We start from the raw sequence: 20,749 nt of genomic DNA on the forward strand, positions 1-20,749 counted from the left end.
GAAACCCCCTACAGGTGCTCAAAAACTACCAATGCCCCATCCTCCTCCCCATAGGCGTCTCACTGAAACCCCCTACAGGTGCTCAAAAGGTACCAATGCCCCGTCCTCCTCCCCCATGGGCATCTCACTGAAACCCCCTACAGGTGCTCAAAAGGTACCAATGCCCGGTCCTCCTCCCCATGGGCATCTCACTGAAACCCCCTACAGGTGCTAAAAAGATGCAAATGCCCCGTCCTCCTCCCCATGGGCATCTCACTGAAACTGAAAGTCTGGGAGGGTAAGAACACATTCCCCTTAGTTTATCTTGCATCTCCAGTGCTGGCCTCGGCGTGTCACTGCACAGAAGTTGCTGGAATTGCTCCACGTCACTTGCTCATCTGTTCACTGTGCCTGTGCACATCAGATCACAGATGCCCTGTCTTCATCCTTCTTGGTTTGACAAGAGTGCCGGCTCTTTCAAGGCTGACTTCAGGTGTAGGTCCTTCTACCAAGCCTCCCCTGAATACCCTAGGCTGAGCTTTTCTGCTTCTCTGGCATTGACGTCCACACTATGTCGTTTGCAACTTTATATTTTCTACGTGCGCCTTCGATTTGCTTTGCACGCATCTAACCTTCTTAATACCGACACCGCAAGTTTGCACAGAAGTGGCTGTTCTCAACCTGCCCGGACACTTCATGGACATCCGAGACATTTACCATCATTTTGAAGAGCACTGCTGTCCAAAGGCGTTCTGTGACTTCGGAGATACAGTGCACAGTTACAAAATCAAAGTTAGATGAACTGGTAAAGAATCTCTACTCCACTCAAATAAAATATTGTGCTAATTATTATTTCAAGTAGTTTCTGAGGTTTTCTTATCAATTGTTCCTTTAGATACAATTATTTCTCAATATGAATAGTATTTTTCAAGTATGATTTTCTTCATAAGAAACCTCATCATTCAAGAGCACTAAGCTAAATTCTGCTCATAGATTTTCACTATTTGCCCCTCGTGTTTTCTGATGGTCTATTATTTTTCTTGAAAAACTAAGCAAAGGCAGTTAATGATTTGTTACTTGAGGACAGAAATCATGTGATTTTGAGGCCACTGTGCGTATTGTTAAATTGTTGGCTGTGCCCTTTTATCGATTTCCCCCTGTGTCTGTGGCTTTAGAGACTTTAATTTTAGGCAAAGCACAAACACCTGAAATATGCCTGGAACCGTCAAGGTTCCCGGAGGGCTGAGAATGCGCCTGTGCCCGGTTCTGAAATACGCTCGGAAAGGCCGAGGCTCCTGGAGTGCGGAGCGCACCCTCGTGTCCTGTTGTGAAATACGCGGGGAAGGCGGAAGTTCCTGGAGTGCGGAGCGCACCCTTGTGTCCTGTTGTGAAATACGCGGGGAACGCGGAAGTTCCTGGAGTGCCGAGCGCACCCTTGTGTCCTGTTCTGAAATACGCGGGGAACGCGGAAGTTCCTGCAGTGCTGAGTGCACCCCCGTTTCCTGTTTCCTGTTCTGAAATTTCCCGGAAACGTCGAGGTTCCGGGGCGCTGAGCGTGCTCCTGTGTCCTGTTCTGGCTATGAAGGTCCCAACAAGTGTCTTGGGGCAGGTGCTAAACACCGTTTCTTACAGTCTCCTCTGCTGTCTTCCTCCGTGGCCCACCCACTGCTGTGCTACCTGGAATGTGGATGTCACCATTTTGGATCAGGAAGTCAAAGCTCTCAAGATGGAGGAGCAAGGTCCAAGGATCCTCGTCCCCGACACAACTGAGAATCACACCTATCCAGGCTTGGGGCAGAAAGAAATAAGGTACAGTCTTATGCAGGCCACTGTCATGTGTTTTCTGTCATTTTGCCCCTCACAGCTGATAGGATTTGGTTCTGTGTCCCCTCCCCCCGCAAATCTCATTTCCATTTGTAATCCCCACATGTGGAGGGAGGAAAGTGATTGGATCGTGGTGGCAGTTCCCCATTCTGTTTTCGTGATAGTGAGTGAGTTCTCAGGAGATCTGATGGTTTTATAAACGGAAGCTTGTCCTGCACGCTCACTTCTCTCTCCTGCTGCCTTGTAAAGAAGGTGACTGGGGCGAATCACGAGGTCAGGAATTTGAGACCAGCCTGGCCAACGTGGTGAAACCCCGTCTCCACTGAAAATACAAAAAAATTAGCCCGGCCTGGTGGCAGGCGCCTGTAATCCCAGCTACTCGCGAGGCTGAGGCAGGAGCATTGCTTGAACCTGGGAGGCGGAGGTTGCAGTGAGCCAGTTCCCGCCACTGCACTCCAGCTTTGGTGACAGAGTAAGACTCTTGTCTCAAAAAAAAAAAAAAATAGAAGGTGCCTGCTTCCCCTTCCACCATGGTTGTAAGTTTCTTGAGGACTCCCCAGCCCTGGGGAAATGTGAGTCAATTAAACCTCCTTCCCTTATAAATTACCCAGTCTTGGGTATTTCTTTATAGCACTGTGAAAAAGGACTAATACAACAGCTGATTCTAATCCTAAATGACTCTTACATTCTAATTGTCATAGCTAAGATTCAAGAAAGAAAACACAATATGTTCTGCAAAATAGTAAAGTTTTACCATGAGATTATTTTAAACAATTTTAGTGAAGAGACATTCCCTTTCCCAGAAGCTGTACTTCTGAACTGGTTTATTTTCCTTATAGCTCTTATTATCCTATTTTCCTTATAGCTCTTATTATCCTGTGGGTCATTTGGGATATGTTTGTTTATTGCCTCTCTCCTCTCGCACTGAATGCAGAGACTTTGTCTATTTAATTCATTACGGGATCCCTGGCAATTAAAGTAAGGACTGCCATAGACTAAGCCCATAAATATTTGCTGCATGGCTAAATGGATAATGGATTTAAGAATAAGTTATTCCAAACTATGACTTTATGTACTGGTTCGGAAATCACAATTGATCTGTGACTTAAAATATATAAAACAAATCCTGTATTTAACCTTGCAACTCAAAATGAATAGTAATAAAACATGAAGAAATAGTGACATATACACCAACTGAAGAAAAACTAAATGAAACAACTATACTTTTATTTTTTAAAACAAAATTTCGATTGATAATTTTACTTATTTTTTTTTTTTAACAATTTTCCGTGGCTTAGGACGCAGTTTGGGGTTTTATTCTGTATGTCTTTGGTGTTAGTTTAGTTTAATGTTCCTGCCAAGTCCTCGGGTTTGCTTCATGATGATACTATTTTACGAATCATGACTTTCATAAGCAACAACGCTGCCAGCGATATTATACCAACCTGCTACTTCTGAAATAACGTTAAGCCATACTCTGATTTTTTCCTTGTAAAATAGATCCTATAAATTTATGGTCTGAAACTATTTTCTCCTCTGTACATTTTTTCTTCAACGATACCCAATCTGAATGTTTAGGAAGCCCCTAACTGCTAAGAGTGTGTAGCAGTATCCGCAAATTGAAGTTAGCTGTTTTCTCTGGACTTAATTTTACACTAGCCCACAGGTGTAGGTATTTCCTTTAAGCCCCACCACAAGTTTGGGAGCTGAAATGAATGAAAAGGGATCAGACAGAAACAGATCCTTTCTCAAAGTCACAATCCTACCTATTTGTTAAAATAGACCCCAAACCCAGGTCTGTTTATGTTCATAGCCATGGAATTAACCTTTGATCACAGTTGGAATGGCACATTGCCTCCGTGTGTTTCCAGACCTACCTTCTGTATAGATCGTTTAAGCTGTGACAACTTTGTAGAAATGTGTGATGTCTGGTTGAACAGAATCTATAAAGAATTTATAAAGATCCGCTCACCCAATGCAAATGGAGAAAAATTTAGCATCTTATAGAGCTTTGCTTTAAGTAGTGATGGTGCAAACATAGCACTCTTCTATTCTTTAATATTGCATTTCCCGGTGGAGATATTTTTCCTTCAGAAGATGGATTTATTAATTGCTTTCCACCCATAATTTTCATCCCTGGGGGTACATAAAAGTCTTTTAAGTCTATTACCTGACACATGGTATTAGGATATAAGGCGCAATCATGAATAAGGTTGTGAACAAATTTAACTTAGTTGTTTGAATATTTTTCTACATTTTGGTAGCTTTTTTGGCTTCTATTAATATATTTGCTAGAGAGGGCTGTGTTTTATTCTAGGGCTATGTCACACTGAGCATCTATTTAGCTATGGTGGCATTACATAAGTAAATTTACAGCAAAAAAGTTCAGCAGGCAGAATTTTACCTCCATGAACCCTAGGGTGAAAGTCACCAAAACATAATATATACTGTAATAGGAAATTTGATGACAGTAAGTGAAAACTTTCTTTTTCACTTACTTAATGTTTTAAAAAATAAAAGGTACACAACAAGAGATTTATTAGTATTAATTAAAAAGGTAACAGGCAGGACGTGATGGCTCACGCCTGTAATCCCAGCACTTTGGGAGGTCGAGGCAGGAGGACCACCTGAGGTCAGGAGTTCAAGACCAGCCTGGCCAACATGGCGAAACCCCATCTCTACTAAAAATACCAAAAATAGCCAGGCATCATGGCAGGCACCTGTAATCCCAGCTACTCAGGAGGCTGAGGCAGGAGAATCTCTTGAACCCGGGAGGAAGAGGTTGCAGTGAGCCGAGATCGCATCATTGCACTCCAGCCTGGGTGACAGAGAGAGACTCTATGTCAAAAAAAAAAAAAAAAAAGTAGCAAGTGACTTTTTTCATTTCCTGCTGTTATTTCTATCATCTAGAGAAGTTCTTGGCATGTAGTAGGTATTTAATAAATATTTTTTGAATAATTGAGTGAATAACTATCATTTTTATCAAAAGGGATGGGTTCTAGGATTGTGGTTTTAGAATACATCCTAGGTTACTCAACTTTCTCTTAGCCATTGTCCCTTAGTAGTGGCTGAGAGCAACAATTTTAGAACACATGCTTTTTGTGTAGGAGGTATATACTTCTTTTCTTTACAATTCATAATATTTCCCCTTAGGCTCAATATTAGAGTTATGTCGCTAGTTTTTTTAAAAGACTACATTGTGGTAGTTGGAATGCTATGATTTTCCGTGTGCACTCCTATGTGCATACTTGGGCTGTTTGAAAAGATGTTGCACACAATTTCATCAGGCCAGTTTGGAGAACGACGTGGAGGGAGTTAGATGCCAAACACATATTAAATCTCATTTTATTCTGAAGCACATTCGAGGTTTAAAAAAACAGATTACAATATGGAAGTATTGTACCTGAGATTGCAAAGTTTCATTAATTACAATTCAGAATCCATTAAAATAACCTGTCGAATTTTTTTCATGAAATGTAGTTAGTTTACTCAAGAAGAATGAATGACAAAGTCACTGTAAACAAGTTTGAATGACAAATGATAAATTTAGGAAAAATAATTTATGCATTGCGTGACAAACAAAAGGCTAATATTATTAGTTTTCTATCACAACTGATGAAAAGCAACACAACTTTATTCTTTATTCACTTTTTTCTCCCTCTGTTTTCTACTGGATCTGTCTTGAAGTTCGCTAACTCAGTATTCCACCATCTCCAATCTGCTGTTGAATAAATTTAGAGAATTGTTCATTTCAAATGTTAGAGTTTTCAATTCTAGCTTTTCTACTTGTTGCATCCTCATCATACTTTCTTTTTATTAATTAAACCTATTTTCTCTGAATTTTTGGAACATATTTAGAATAGCTGCTCTGAAGTCATTGTCTTCTAGTTTCTTTTAACTGTCTTTTTTTTCCAGAGATGCACACTTGCCTGTGTGTATGTCTTTGTGTGTGTGCCAAAAATACATAACATAAAATATACTATTCTAATTATTTTAGTGCAAAATTTGGTAACATTAACTACACTCACACTGTTATGCAGGCAGCACCACTACCCATCTCCAGAACTTTTTTTTATCAATGCAAACAGGAACTCTGCACCCTAATTATACAACCACTCTGCACTCCCTCAACTCTCATCACCCCTGGTACCCACCATTCTATTCTCTGTCTCTGTCTCTATGAATTTAATTGTTCTAGGTACGTCACATAAGGTCAGATTATTGTAGGTACCTCGTACAATATTAATCCTTTTGCATTTGGCTTATTTCACATATTTTCAAGGTTCATCCATATTATAGCATGTATCAGAATTTCATTTCTTTTTGAGTCTGCATAATATTCCATTGTATGTATAGACCATCTTTTGTTGACTCATTCAACTGCTGATGGAAATTTGGGTTGTTTCTACCTTGCCACTGCTGTAAATAATGCTGCTATGAGCAATGGTATACAAATATCTGTTTGAGTCCCTGTTTTCAAACAGGATATGTACACCGGAGTAGAACTCCTGGATCATGTGGTATTTCTATGTTTATAATTTCGGGGAACTGTCAAACTGCTTTCCACAGGAACCACATCATTTTACATTCCCACCCACAATAAATCAGAGTTTCCACTTCTCTGCATTCTTGCCAACACTTGTTATTTTCTGTTTTATTGATAATGGCCATTCTGGTGAGTGTAAAGTGGTATCTCCCTGTGGTGCGTGTAAAGTGGTATCTCCCTGTGGTTTGGATGCATTTCTCTAATGGTTTATGATGCTGGACATCTTTTCATATGCTTGTTGGCCATTTGTGGATCTTTTTAGAGAAAGGTCTATTCAAGTTCTCTGCCCATTTTAAACATTGGATTGTTTTGAGGTTGTTGTGGAGTTGTAGGAGTTCTTTATATTCTGAATATTAATTCCTCATTTGATAAATGAGCTTCAAATGTTTTCTACCGTTCTGTGGATTGTATTTTCAATCTCATGAAAATGTCCTGGGTGCACAGAAGGTTTTAATTGTGATGAAGTCAAATTTATCTTTGTTTGTGGTTTGGGTATCATATTTAAGAAATCATTGCCAGAGAAATGCAAATAAAAACTACGATGAGATACCATCTCACGCCAGTCAGAATGGCAATTATTAAAAAGTCAAGAAACAACAGATGCTGGCAAGGTTGCAGAGAAATAGGAATGTTTTTACACTGTTGGTGGGAGTGTAAATTAATTCAACCATTGTGGAAGACAGTGTGGTGATTCCTCAAACATCGAGAACCAGGAATACTATTTGACCGAGAAATCCTTTGGGTATAGGTATATACCCAAAGGAATATAAATCATTCTGTTACAAAGATACATGCACACGTATGTTCATTGAGGCACTATTCACAATAGCGAAGACATGGAATCAACCCAAATGCCCATCAAGGGTGGACTGGATAAAGAATATGTGGTACCTATACATAATGGAATACTAGGCAGTCATAAATATAAATGAGATGATGTCCTTTGCAGGGACGTGGATGGAGCTGGAAGCCATGATCCTCAGCAGACTAATGCAGGAACAGAAAACCAAACTGTGTGTTCTCACTTACAAGTGGGAGCTGAACAATGAGAACACATGGACACAGGGAGGGGAGCAACACACTGGGGCCTTTCGGGGATGAGGTGGTAGGGAGGGAGAGCATCAGGAAAAGTAGCTAATGCATGCGGGCTTAATACCTAGGTGATGGGTTGATAGCTGCAGCAAACCACCATGGCACACATTTACCTATACGGCAAAACTGCACATCCTGCACATGTACCCCAGAACTTAAAATTAAAATATCCACCAGAAGTTAACATCAAAATTAAGAAAGAAATCATTGCCAAGTCCAGTATCATAAGAAATTTCTCTGTATTTTCTTGTAAGAGTTTTATTTTTAGTTTTCACGTTGAGGTCTTTGATCCTGTTGAGATGATTTTTCTAAGTGGTTTCAGGTAAGGGTCAAAATCCATTTTTGTAAAAATTGAGTTTTCCGATAGACTGTTTTCCCCATTGAACGGGCGTGGCACCCCTGTCAACGGTCACTCGACGATGTATGCGCAGGTTCATTTCCAGACTTTGTGCTTTATCCATTGGTCTGTAGGTCTGTCTTTATGCCAGTGCCATGCTGGGTTTGTGTTGTTGTTGTTGTTACTGCAGATTTGTAGTGAGTTTTGAAATCAGAAAATGTGATACTTCCAATTTTGCACTTTTTTTTTCAAGATTGTTTGGCGAATTGGGGTCCCTGTTTATTTTTGATCCTAAAGATTTTTGTTGAAAATTGGACATTTTATACCATATATTGTATCAACTCTGGATTCTAGTTTTTTTTTCCCTGGAGTTTTTTGGTGTGTGTGTGTGTGTGTGTGCATGTGTGTGCATGTGTGTGTATGTGTGTGTGAGTGTGTTTGTGTGTGTGTTTAAGGCACTTGGCTGCACTTTAGAGTCAAATCTGTCTCCCTCATGCTGTGCTTCTGCTAATGTCTTTGCTATATTTTTTATTTTTTTTTGCCTTTTTCTGCAAATGTCTTTGTTAACTTTGTTGCATTTTTCTTATTTTTTGGCATGCCTTCCTAAGGGTCCCCCCACCCCCCATGTCTTCATAACTTAGTGGTCGGTGAGTGGCAGGCCAGGTGCTTTGCTCAGGTGTCTCAAATCTGTAACCTCTTACCTCTTACTGGTCCATCTTCCTGTGAGCAGGGAAGCATGCTCCCAGCTCGAGAACTTTTGACAGGTGCTTCAAGTCTACTGTCCCTGGGAACTCTTAGGCCTCCCTTGTGCGCACCCTTAGTTTCCCAGGATGCCTTGGTTGGATGAAATGAAGTATTATGCCTCTGAAATGTTCTAGCACGTATCTCTCATCTCCAGAATTCCCCTTTAAATGTGTAGCTGGTTTGCTGCTTGCCCTAACAAGAACAACTACTTCAGGGGAACTTATCTGTGGGTTTCCACACCTGTCCCCTACTGCGTGCACTCGTTTTCCTTTCAGTATTATGGAGCAGGTGTCTGCCGCTGCCCCACACCAAGCAGCCCTTCTGGAGTCAAAGCTGCTGGCTTCTCCTTCCCGGTAAAACAGCCTCTGCCCTGAGCAGGGTGGCATAGGAGCAGTCCTGGGCGCAGAACCAGAGATGCCTCTCTATTCTGGTCCACAGTTCTGGCAACTTCTCTTGAATAAACACTTGTCAACTTGTTTGCTCTTAGTCAATTCGAGAAGTCTGAATTGTTTGGTATTTAGCATTTTGTCAATGTCTAGGCTTATTTTTGGGGCGGGGAACTTCTGACCTCTTCATTTCACCATCGAGGGAAATCCCACCTCATTTATTTTATCTTTGCAGAGAATTTTTTTATTGATTATATTAACTCCTCAAGAAAATTTCTAATCAGCATTAAACAGAATTAAATAAAATCTATAGATTAATTTGGGAAACTTTAGCTTCTTTTTAAGAAACCTGACATGTGTGTCCCTAAATTCTAAGAGTGTCCCAGATCACGATGGGTCTGTGTAGTTCTACTGAGATCTTGGAAATATTTTAAAAGAACCAAAAGGCTGAGAGACTAGTGTGGAGGCTAAGTGACTGATGCGCGGCAGGGGAAAACGTGGGGGAGGTGTAAAGACCTCAGACTGATAACCATCTCCTAGAGTCCTAGAGTTCTACATTATTTACACACTATCTATTCAAATGAGTTCATTAACTGATTTGAAGAAAATAAGTCTCGCACAAGAGGCAATTCCTCTTTTTTTTTTTTTTCTGTTGCCCAGGCTGGAGTGCAGTGGTGTGATCTTGGCTCACTGCAACCTCTGCCTCCCAGGTTCAAGTGATTCTCTTGCCTCAGCCTCCCTAGCAGGTAGTACTACAGGCTCCCACCACCACACTAGACTATTTTTTTGTATTTTTAGTAGAGATGGGGTTTCACCATGGAATGACCCGCCCGCCTCAGCCTCCCAAAATGCTGGGATTACAGGCACGAGTCACCGTGCCTCGCCCAATTCCTCTTATTATATCTTTGTTCAAGAATGTCCCCCTAGGTTGGGTGCAGTTGCTCATGCCTATAATCCCAGCACTTTGGGAGGATGAGGCAGGCGGATCACCTGAGGTCAGGAGTTCAAGACCAGACCAACATGGTGAAACCCCATCTCTACTAAAAATACAAAAATTAGCCAGGCGTGGTGGCACATGCCTGTAATCCCAGCTACTCAGGAGGCTGAGGCAGGAGAATCTGTTGAAGCCAGGAGGCAGAGGTTGCAGTGAGCCAAGATTATGCCATTGCGTCCAGCCTGGGCGACAGAGCAAGCCTCCATCAAAAAAAAAAAAAAGTGCCTCTAATATTCCAGTAATTGTAGTTATCTGCAGGATTGACTGTGAGTAAAATCATGAATCTGGCTGTCCATCGGGTAGTTGTGACCTCTGCAGGTACAACTAAGGGTTTGGGTGTTTGAAAGGGAACTTAGAGTTTGAAGTGGGGATGGGAAGATGGGAAAAACCGCGGTTGCTGGGAATATTTTTCTGAGCAACAGGGAGAGATGCCTGGTTGGGCGAGGGGTTGGAGAGGGTCAGCCGGTGTCCTCCTCAGCTCAGACACCTCCGTTCATGTATCTTTAGTCATTTATTTGTTGGATGAAATGAAGTATTATTTCTCTAAAAGTCAGCCCTGACTTAACCACCCAAATCACGCATGGGAGATTCACTCATCCACGAAAAACGATAAAAGATGGGACCGGGCACTTTAAAAGGGAGAGTCTTCCTGCGTGTATCTGAATCCATATCAGGTATCTGGAAGCTTCACAGGATTGCCTTCTCACGGATGTGCCAAACAAACAAATAAAAATGAAACAAAAGACTATAAACAATGACAAATCACTCAGCTTCTCAGAGGGCTTCAAGGTTTGCCAGATCCTAAAGTTGCACAGTGTGTGATGGAGCAAATCCGTGAATGGAGACATTGCTGGAGTCTTCCATCTGCTGAGTTGGACGGTGAGGTGCCAATACCTTGTTCCTTCCATGTGGCAATGATACAACCTGCTCGGAGTCAGTCAGCGTGTCCAGATCTGGCAAATTGGTTTAGTACTGTTAGCACCCCAAATTTCACAATTTGCCTACTAGCTAAAAGTGAATTAGTAACATTGCGAAAGGTACAAACGCAAGGAGAAATGGTGAGGCTTCTGGGGCTGTGGCAAAAGCGTTGGCAAGCACATAACTTGGGAGCCAGTATTCCCAGGATCCAGGCCAATAGAGAACACCAAGATCCGCACTTAGAAATCCTAGATGTGAATTCTCTTCGTACCTAGATTGAAAGGGGACTTCTTCTCTGGCACCACCTTTATTTTATGCTGATCAACGTGACTCTGTGGAACCCTTTTCCTCCAATAGAATCGAAGTCAGCAGAGTTCCCCTCAGGGAGAAGAACTGAAAGCCCCAAGAATTTTCCTTCCTGGCAGATCCTTTATAACCTAAGATCTATCTGGAGAGACCCCAGGCACTGTGCCAATTTCTAAAGGCAATATTAAGGAATTTTAGTGCATTGTCAACACTGGATTCTAGGAGACAAAATTCTGGAAAATTTTGAACCTTTGAAAAGCTTCTTTATTGGAGACCATGAAGGAAGGAATACTTGCATCTACCAGGTCATGGTGTCATTACCACTTGGACACAGTAAACCAAAGAAAGTCCCTGGGATGGTTTGACCTGTGTGTGTGCACTCAGCTTGATCTATTGCAATCCTGGAAAGGAAGGAGCCCATAACCGAATCGATAGCACATACAGTGCACAACACTGACAAATTGACCTGCCAGTCCTGAGCCCATGGAATTTCCCTCCCCGAAATATATTGTAAATATAAAACAGCTCTGGGCTTCCAGGGGAGAGCATTTAATCAGCAGCATAATAACAAAGTTGGAAGAATCTGCCTTAGCGGATTTCCCTTTAAAAGTCCAGGTGACAAAGCTAGATGGCTCCTCATGATTAACTGTGAATTCCACAAGACGAAATGCACCTGTGGCAACGCGGCTGGTGCTGTGTCACGCGTGGCTTCTGTTTGTCATGTGGGCATAAGCCTGGCTGGTGCTGTGTCATGCGGCTTCTGTTTGTCATGCAGACATAAGCCTGGCCAATCTGCTCTTTTCAATATCACCCCGTGCTCACCACCCGCCACTACTTGCCGTCACTTAGCAGAACTAGCAGCCTCCGTTTATTTCTCTACCATTAAAATATTTAAACTCACTAATTTAATTTTAAATTAAATTTAAAATACAAAAAAGTGCCATGATTGACAATGTTTTGTCTTTGAATTGAGAACTAAAGTATGATACACAACTTCAGTCTTAAAAGTATGAACACAAAATATACTGTTAGACACAGCTAGTGAGATTGCAAATTGGTACAATTTCAATGGAAAATTTTCTTAAAACTAAAAATGCTTCCACCCATTAAGTAATATACTTTCCACCTACCACTGTGATTGCACATGGGTAAATATCTTATTTAAAACTTATAACATTTGAGGCGGGTGGATCATGAGGTCAGGAGTTCGAGACCAGACTGACCAACAGGCTGAAACCCCGTCTCTACTAAAAATACAGAAAAAATTAGCCGGGCGTGGTGACACATGCCTGTAATCCCAGATTCTCAGGAGGCTGAGGCAGGAGACAGAGGTTGCAGTGAGCTGAGATTGTGCCACTGAACTCCAGCCTGGGTGACAGGAGGGACACTCCGTCTCAAAATATATATATATATATATAACATTTGTTAGATTTAAATAACAACACTTTAGAAATAGCTGCATGTCTTCAATAGGGAACGGATGAAATAAATTATGGTATGGGCACAGAATTTAAGGCAAAACAGGCACCAAAATATTATAGAAGTTCTCTCTGAACTGGCATAAAAGACATTTGAGATGTATAATGTGAATGAAAAATGGAAGACATCGATGACTTCATCCGGAATCCTCACAACTTGCTAAGGAAGGAGATGTTGTGTTCTCAGCACACACACAAAAGAAAGGAACTATGTGAGGTGATGGATTTGTTAATTAGCTCCACTGTGGTCATCAGTTATAGTGTATGTGGACATAAAAATCATTTTGTAGACTATACATATATATATTTTATATTATATATTCTAAATAAATATATAGGTACACAATTTTTGTCAGTCTACTTCTGTAAAGCTGAGAAAGCAACCAAAAGGACTCTTACGTTCCTGTAAAGGAGGATTTCGATTTAGCAGCGTATTCAAGAAACTGCATTGCACATCTCTAAAAAGATGTGTAATAAACGCAAGGGTGAGCTGGCAGGCCTCCTCAGCCACATGATGCTGGCGTCTTTACTTGTCTCGGTGAATCTGAGTCAACATCAATTTTAAGACGTGCCGTTATTTTATATGCCATTACAAAAACATTAAAAAGAACAGTGCTAATTCCAATGTCATACATCTTGGATTGTAACACATATCCCCCATAGTTCGACTGCCGCCCTGTTAAAGAATAAAAAAAGCACCTTGTAGAATCTATGAAATCCTGTGTCTTCCATTGTTTACTCTTTGTATCTCCTGACTCTTACATTGCTTATTCAAAGTCATGTATTAAAATCAGCTAAGTCTTATTTATTACAGTTTGATTCCACTGAAAAGTAGTAAATATTATATATAAGTTAAAAGTATGCTAGGGACCCTAGCACAGGGGAGCTGTTGCATGGACGTAGTACAGTCAAATAGAAGAATAATGAACAGAACAGGAAGCTAAACCCTGTAACTGCTGGTATTGCAGAAAGAAGAGGACGTTCTACTGTTTCTGCTAGCCATAAAGCTGATGTCCTTGGATGGCTACCAGAAAAGGAAAACAGTGACGCATGCTCAAATGTGATACAGACAGGGAGCTGCTTTACTTTGTGAAATCTAATTATTGTAAATATTTTAGGAGTAAAGAATAAGATAATACTCATTTCATTAAAGAGAAATGTGTGTAAAAATAAAAAGAAATGCCGCTTACTACTGCGTGTGACTATATAGAACATAAAGTTCATTGGTGTAAACTTCCTGCAAAATAAATAGTGACATGCCTTTAGATTTGGAATAGGGATTACAACAGATAATATCTATGGAGCATATATGATGTGTCATAAAGTATTTAAGCTCCTTACATGTTAACCGATGATTGGAAATCCTCAGTGTGTAAACAAATCACCTCCGCTTGTTTTCCTGCAAAGCTACAATCTAGTTAGCTAATTAGAAATAAATGAAAATTTCTAGACCTGAAATGAAAATCTGGCTCATGATTCTAGCTCAGTGGCTTAAATGACGTTGCACAGAAGTCATTGCCTTCAAAATGATATTTTGCTATTCAAATGGAGAATTTCCATTATTCATCAATTGACTTTTTTATTTCATTGTGCACTAATTAGCTGTACAATTTAATTATGCATTAAACTCTAATTGATGACATTAAGGGTGTCCAAGTGGCTGTATCATTCAGTAGAAACAAATTGTAATTATTATGTGGCTTTGTTATGCTGTACAGCAAATAAAGAAGTCTATTCCATATATTGTGTGCATTTTACTCCTAAAAATTAGCGGGATCTCAGAATCATCACATTAATTTTACCCGAAGATTCAGATCTATGCTTGTCATTCAGTCTTAGTAACCTATTAATTAAACATGTATGTACTCTACGTAGTCTGCCTTAAAGATTCTCTGTTTTCAGATGCCCTGACTGTATTTTAGAAAACATTAAAAATCTTGGCAGAGTTTGTTTTGTTTTTTTAATAAATATCCACATATAGCTATGCTCAGTTGGAAGTAGATTTGAGTTTTAGGAAATATACAAACTCTTTATAGCCATTACAATATTTTTATATTCTTCCCTTTTTTATTTTTAATTTGGCTTTCATTTTTAGTAGAGTTATACTTGCCTGTAATTTAAAGAGTCCATGGGTTTTACAAGGTATCTCAGTTGCCCATGCTCCCTCCCACAGGCTTGCATGTTCAATTATTTTAATTAATTATTTCTTAGTATTTACCTCTGTGATTGTTACTAATATCTTCTGATCACTATTTATTAATTTCCAGTTGCAGCAATATATATTGCATTTCAATTATGGAAAGGGGCAATTTGCCTTGCTTTCACTCCTTCCTTTCCCCATAATCCTTCCATTTCTCCTTCTTGCTTTGCTTTTATATCATCGTTTTGCTTAGGCTGATACTAACCCTGTTGTTATTATGTGACTGCAAATAGTCACATCGCTGAGCCATATACACCCCAGGAATAATTTTCATTCCCTGAAAAACCCTACTGCTTCTAACAATCTAATTTCTTCCACTGCCCCTTATGCTTAGTTTCTTTATTTACGGCACAGTATGAATTTTCTATCAATTTGGTGTTCTACCAACTTCCCTTTGTATAATAAATCTTCCCTAGAAGTTTTTGACCTGTTCCCATTTGCAAGATCTCCTTCCAGGCCTGTTTTACAGATGCAATCCCGGCCTCTCGTCCCTGGCACTCCAAGGCTGCTATCTCTATTTCCCGCACTGTGTTCCTAGCCTCCCTCAGTTTACCTCAGCGCCACTTTAGATTTAGTCTCCTGTGTGGGTCACCCACACCTCCCCCAGCATCGTGTGTGTGAGCATTTAGGGGTTACATTTTTGAGGCCTTGCTTATCCAAAATTGTCTTTAATGTGTCATCATGCATAATTGATGGCTTTGGGATAGATGCTAATTTAGAAATATCTTTCTTTGAGCTGCGAAGGCCATGCTCCATCTTCTAGCTTTCACTGACATTATGGACAATCTAATGCTATTCCGAGGTCTAAGAATACAGCATGCTTGCTTCTCTTGGTAAGCTCAGGTCTTACCTTTTTTCCAGTGTTTCGGAATTTCAAGATGATGGCCTTTGGTGTGAGTCTATTTTCACACTGTTGTGGGTTCTTAGTGGGCCTTTTGTATCAGTAACACACTCACTTCTGTTTTTCTCTGTTCTGTCTTGAACTTTTCAAATATTGGAACTTGGACTATTCTACTGAATGTATTCTTTTTCCATGTTTTCAATTTTTCTGTCTTTTTTTCTACTTTCTGGGAAATAGAATTCACTTTATATTTAAAAACCTTCAGTTGAGTTCATTTCCTTTTCTAATGGTTTTTCCTAAGGGGTGTGTGTGTGTGTGTGCGCGTGTGTGTGAGAGAGAGAGAGGAGAGTCCATGTGTGCACGTATATCATCCTGTTTTGTACATTCTTTGACTTCTCTGAATATACCAGTGATATTCTTGTTTTGTTTTCTGTTTTCATTCCCCTGCACAGTCTCTAATTCCTCTATGTTCATTGTTTTCCCTTTTATTAGCCTCTAATTTCATATCAAAGCCTTTTTCAAAGTGTGTGAAGAACTTTCTCTGTCCATTCATATTTTAGAATGGGACATCAAAAGATGATTGAGAACTCTTTTTTTCTTCTTTGAGGTTCATAGAATATATGTTTCACTATAGACTGATGTGACTAAATTGTTTAGTGATCAATCCCTAATGTCAGCCTCTTCAAGTATCCATTCATCCATTTAACTATCCATCTATCCATCCATCCATCCATCCATATGCCTAATCTACCTATCGTCTATCTATCATTTTATCCAACCATTTACCCATTCATCCATCTAATCTATTTATCATCCACCTAATCTATCTATATATCAATGAATCAGTCCATCTTGTGATCTAACCTGTCCATTCAAACAGATTTGATTCCCCCAGGAAAGCATTTCCAGTCACCTGCTTTGAGGAATCTTTGTTACCAGTATACAGGAGTCAGTAGCGAGATGGCTGACATTCCCAGCATTCATTACTTGAACTTGTGCTAAATACCCCTACTTCAGTCGGGCAGCTTCTCATCCTTAAATTGCCTCCTGATACCCAGTCATATTGCTTCTGAATACCTGACCAGTGCATTTCTGATCATTGTCTAGGATGGAGGAAGGCAGTGGGGGTTTGCAGTGAACTGGGGGTCTCTTCCTAGAGTTCCCACTGGAAATTAAGGTTAAACTTATATGTGAGGTGATTTGCTGGTCATTCAGATGTTTGCCTGCTTCTAAACTTGTGCTGTAGTGAATGGACAGGTTAGATCACAAGACTGATTGATTGATCTAATATCACCTTATTTCCTTTTCTCTTGTTCTTGTGCATGTATGCTTTTCTTAAACCCCATGCCAGTTTTTGTGAAAATATTCACCAGCAATCTAATCTTTTTACTGTGAACTAGAAAAAAGAAACAGAATTGGAAATATAATAAATTAGCCAAAAGCACAGCCTATTCAACCACCTCTTAGGCTATAAACAGAACCTTTCCACCCTCACAGAACCACCTCTAAGCCCTCCAGATATGACTAAACTTCCCACCTGTCTAGACGTAACCATCTTCTAGGCCTTTAAACTCAATTAGTTTGCCTTTTTTCAAACTTCACAATTATACTACAGATATTTTTAAATTCAGGGCTTTTAAAGGTCAGCCCACGTATATTTGTGAAATTCAGCCCTATATTCACATTTAGCTTTAGATGGTTTGTATATGTTACTGTGGCGTATCACACTGTATCATACAGTATAATTTATATTTATGTATGTATTGTGTAAACATAAATTGGAAGGTGTATTGGACATAGACTCAAGATTAATAATTTGAGGACCAAGGACGTGTGTATGTTGGACTTTAATAGATAATTTTAAGGTGTCTTCTAAAGAGATTATACCGTCAGGACTTTCACCAGCAGTATATGAGGGTTCTCAGTGTTTAATATCTTTACCAATACTTTGTATTGTCAATGTTTAAAAATGATACATTTCATTTAAATCTTTCTGTTATGTAAGTAATGCTTTCTTACAGTGGTTACCGTGTGCATTCCTCAGATTGCTAATGCTGTTAATTATCTCTTTAAATGTTTACTGTCTGTGTCTTTCTACTGATGAAACCATGTAGGATAATACATTTTAGAGTGCGTGTGTGTGTGTGTGTGTGTGTGTGTGTGTGTGTGTGTGTGTGTTTTGGAGGAGAGGAAAAGTTTTTAATCATGAGGTTTACTTTTAGCACTTTTGAAGCTTCAGTAAGTTGCCTTTATTCTTGTTTGGGAATTTTAAAAAATTTCCTCTAAATTTTCAAACTTACCTCCAAAATAAATTTGATGGACTATTGATTGTATGCAGGATTTACACTGATGTCATATTTGCCAATTCTTGATTGTTAGTTGTTACTTAGTTTCTCTTTTATTAAATAAATATTCCTACAAGTTCAGATTTAATAATCCTTTGAAAAAACGAACCTTTGACTGTTAATCTTCTTTGTCTTTTGTTTTATATTTCATTGATTTTTGGTCTTTATGCTTTTTTTCTCTTCAGCTATCTTTGAAGTTACTGTTTTTCTTGACTTTTGGAGATGAAAGACAATCTCATTTAATTTTAATTTCACTTTAAAAATATATATACATTCCAGATGTCACAGTTTCTTCTACACATTATTATGTTCTGCACCCATATATTTCAATAAAGACTATTTTTATTATCGTATACTTTAAAATATTTTGTAATGTTTATTTTAAATTCATTGAACTTTTAGACTCATACAGTATATCCCTCAATTTCTAAATATATAGATTTTTAAAAATTTTCTGGGTTAATTATGCTATAGTCAGAGAACATATTCTGTATGATTTCAGTTATGTGAAATGTGTTGAGACTCACTTGTAGGCAAGAACATGGCCATTTTTTGGTAAATTCTTGAGTGTGCTTAAAGGCATCTGCACTCCGCTGGGAGTATAAAACATCTACTTAATGTCATTTAATTCAAAATAGTTCATTCTGTTTCCAAATCTCCTGTATCTTTACTGAATTTAAATATCTTTTTTTCTTCTCATTTATGAGCACCATGTGTTAAAACCTTGCTACATTATGAATTTGTGTTTTTCTCTTTTGTAGTTCAGTAAATTTTTATCTTATATAATTTTAAAGCTATGTTAGCGAGTGCATTAGAGTTGCAGAACAATTACATATTCCTGGTGAATTGAACCGTTTATCACTATGAAATATTTCTCTGTCTTGTGAGAATGCTTTTTATTTAATTTATATTAATATGGGATAAGATTTTTACAGTATATAAAATATAGAATTTTTTATTTTATTTATTTTTAATCAGCTTTTATTAATGCAAAATTCACATAAATTCATATAATTTTACCGATATAAAATTCAGTGGGTTTTTTTTGAATATTCACAATTTTGTGCCTTCATAGCAACTATCTAATTCCAGAAGGTGTTCATCAGCTCATAAAGAAATCCCATATCTCCCGATCTCTCCCCCACTTCCCCAGCCTGTGGAAACCACCAATCTAATTTGTCTCTTTGGATTTGCCTATTTGAGACATTTCATACAAATGGAATCATATATTATGTGATCGTTTGTATATGACTTCTTTCACTTTGCAAAATATGTTCAGGCTTTATCTGTACAGTAGAGTGTAGGAGTATTTCATTTTTTCTATGACTTCATATTTTATTGTACGTGCATACAGCATTTGTTTCTTCAACCACCTGCTGAAGGGTATTTGGGTTGTTTCCACTCTGGAGTATTATAAATAATTTTTCTATAAAGTTATATGTTCTCCTTTTGTGCAAACATATATTTTCAATTCTTTGTGATGTATGTCTAGGAATGCAATTGCTAGTTTTATAGTAAATCAGTGATTAACTTTTTGAGAAACTGCCAAACTGTTTTCCTCATGGCTCCACTGCTTTGTGTTCCTGCAGCAATGTGTGAACTAGCCAGTGCCCTCATATTTTGTCCATGCCTTTTTTTAATCTGTCTTTGTTGTTGCTGTAGCCACCCTAATGACTGAATGGTGTTTTAGTGTTGGTTTTAATTGCATTTGCATATTTTGTTTGGAGAAATACCTGTTCAGATTCTTTGCTTTTTTTCTAATTGGGTTGCTTGTTGTTGGTTCTATTGCTGACTTGTAAGAATTGTTTTAATATTCTGAATACAAGACTTATCAGATGGATGGTTTGCAAATATTTCCTTTAATTCTCTGGATTTTGGTACTGCTTTCTTGTCACTAGTATCGCTTTCTTATCACTATGTCTTCCTGTACCAGAAGTTTTTAATTTTAAGGAAATATAATTTATCTGTTTTTTTCTTCTTCCTGCTTTTGGTGTCATATTTAAGAAACTATTCCCTAATCTAGGGTCACAACGATTTTGATCATTGTAGCTTTGTTGTTAGTTTTGAAACTAGGAAGTGTGAGTTCTCCAACCTTATTCTTTTTTTATAGTTTTTGCTATTCAGGTTCGCTTGCATTTCCATATGAATTTTAAGATTAGCTTGTCCATCTCCACAAAAACGACGAAACAAACGAAAAACATAGCTGAAATTTTGATAGGGTAGGGACTACATTAAATCTATTGACCGAATTCTGAACTTTTGGCTTTTTAAGAATATTAAATATATGTTTTGTTGTGTTGTGTTTTCTTGGCTCTTCACTGTGAGAGCTGAGCTGTGTTCCTGGAGTTAAAACCTATTTATATGCGGTGCCCCTAAGACTGATGCCCCATGAATTTCTCACCTTGCACTAGTCCACTCGGCCTCCAGCAATACATCCAAGTTACTATATGTCCTCCTAGCCATTGATGGCTCCATTGACTTGTGCTCCAGTAAATTGATCTCTGCTGTGATTGTTTGCATTCTCCTGTCACTTCCAGACTTCAGGGTAGCGGTTCCCCCTTTAATCTAAATTCTCTTTTGGGTCTAAGATAATCCATTTGTTCTCAGTTTGTTCTGCTTCTTCTTGTGTTAAGGATGAGCATGGTGACTCCTAGGCTCTTTCTATGTCAAAAATAACTCTGAAAGTCTCCATTGCATTTTAAAACTTCGTTGTAAATCATGTGGGCTTTTGTTCTGTAATTTCCTAGTTATTTTGCATG

The 20,749-nt window shown here is 38.8% G+C and overlaps 2 long non-coding RNA genes across 2 annotated transcripts in view; one reads left to right on the forward strand and one right to left on the reverse strand.

Moving 5' to 3' along the window:
- LOC131384077 (uncharacterized) overlaps positions 1-826 on the reverse strand; it is a 4,897-nt gene extending 4,071 nt beyond the window's left edge. Inside the window, exon 1 of the long non-coding RNA XR_009214575.1 lies at positions 697-826. This is a non-coding gene — a long non-coding RNA (uncharacterized LOC131384077). The remainder of the gene's footprint in view (positions 1-696) is intronic.
- A 795-nt stretch (positions 827-1,621) lies between these two features.
- The window catches only part of LOC131384079 (uncharacterized), a 40,064-nt gene continuing 20,936 nt past the window's right edge, over positions 1,622-20,749 (forward strand). The window contains exon 1 of the long non-coding RNA XR_009214577.1: positions 1,622-1,788. This is a non-coding gene — a long non-coding RNA (uncharacterized LOC131384079). The remainder of the gene's footprint in view (positions 1,789-20,749) is intronic.

The sequence above is a fragment of the Hylobates moloch genome, unplaced genomic scaffold (genome assembly GCF_009828535.3).
Source record: "Hylobates moloch isolate HMO894 unplaced genomic scaffold, HMol_V3 SCAFFOLD_8, whole genome shotgun sequence".
Taxonomy (NCBI): domain Eukaryota; kingdom Metazoa; phylum Chordata; class Mammalia; order Primates; family Hylobatidae; genus Hylobates; species Hylobates moloch.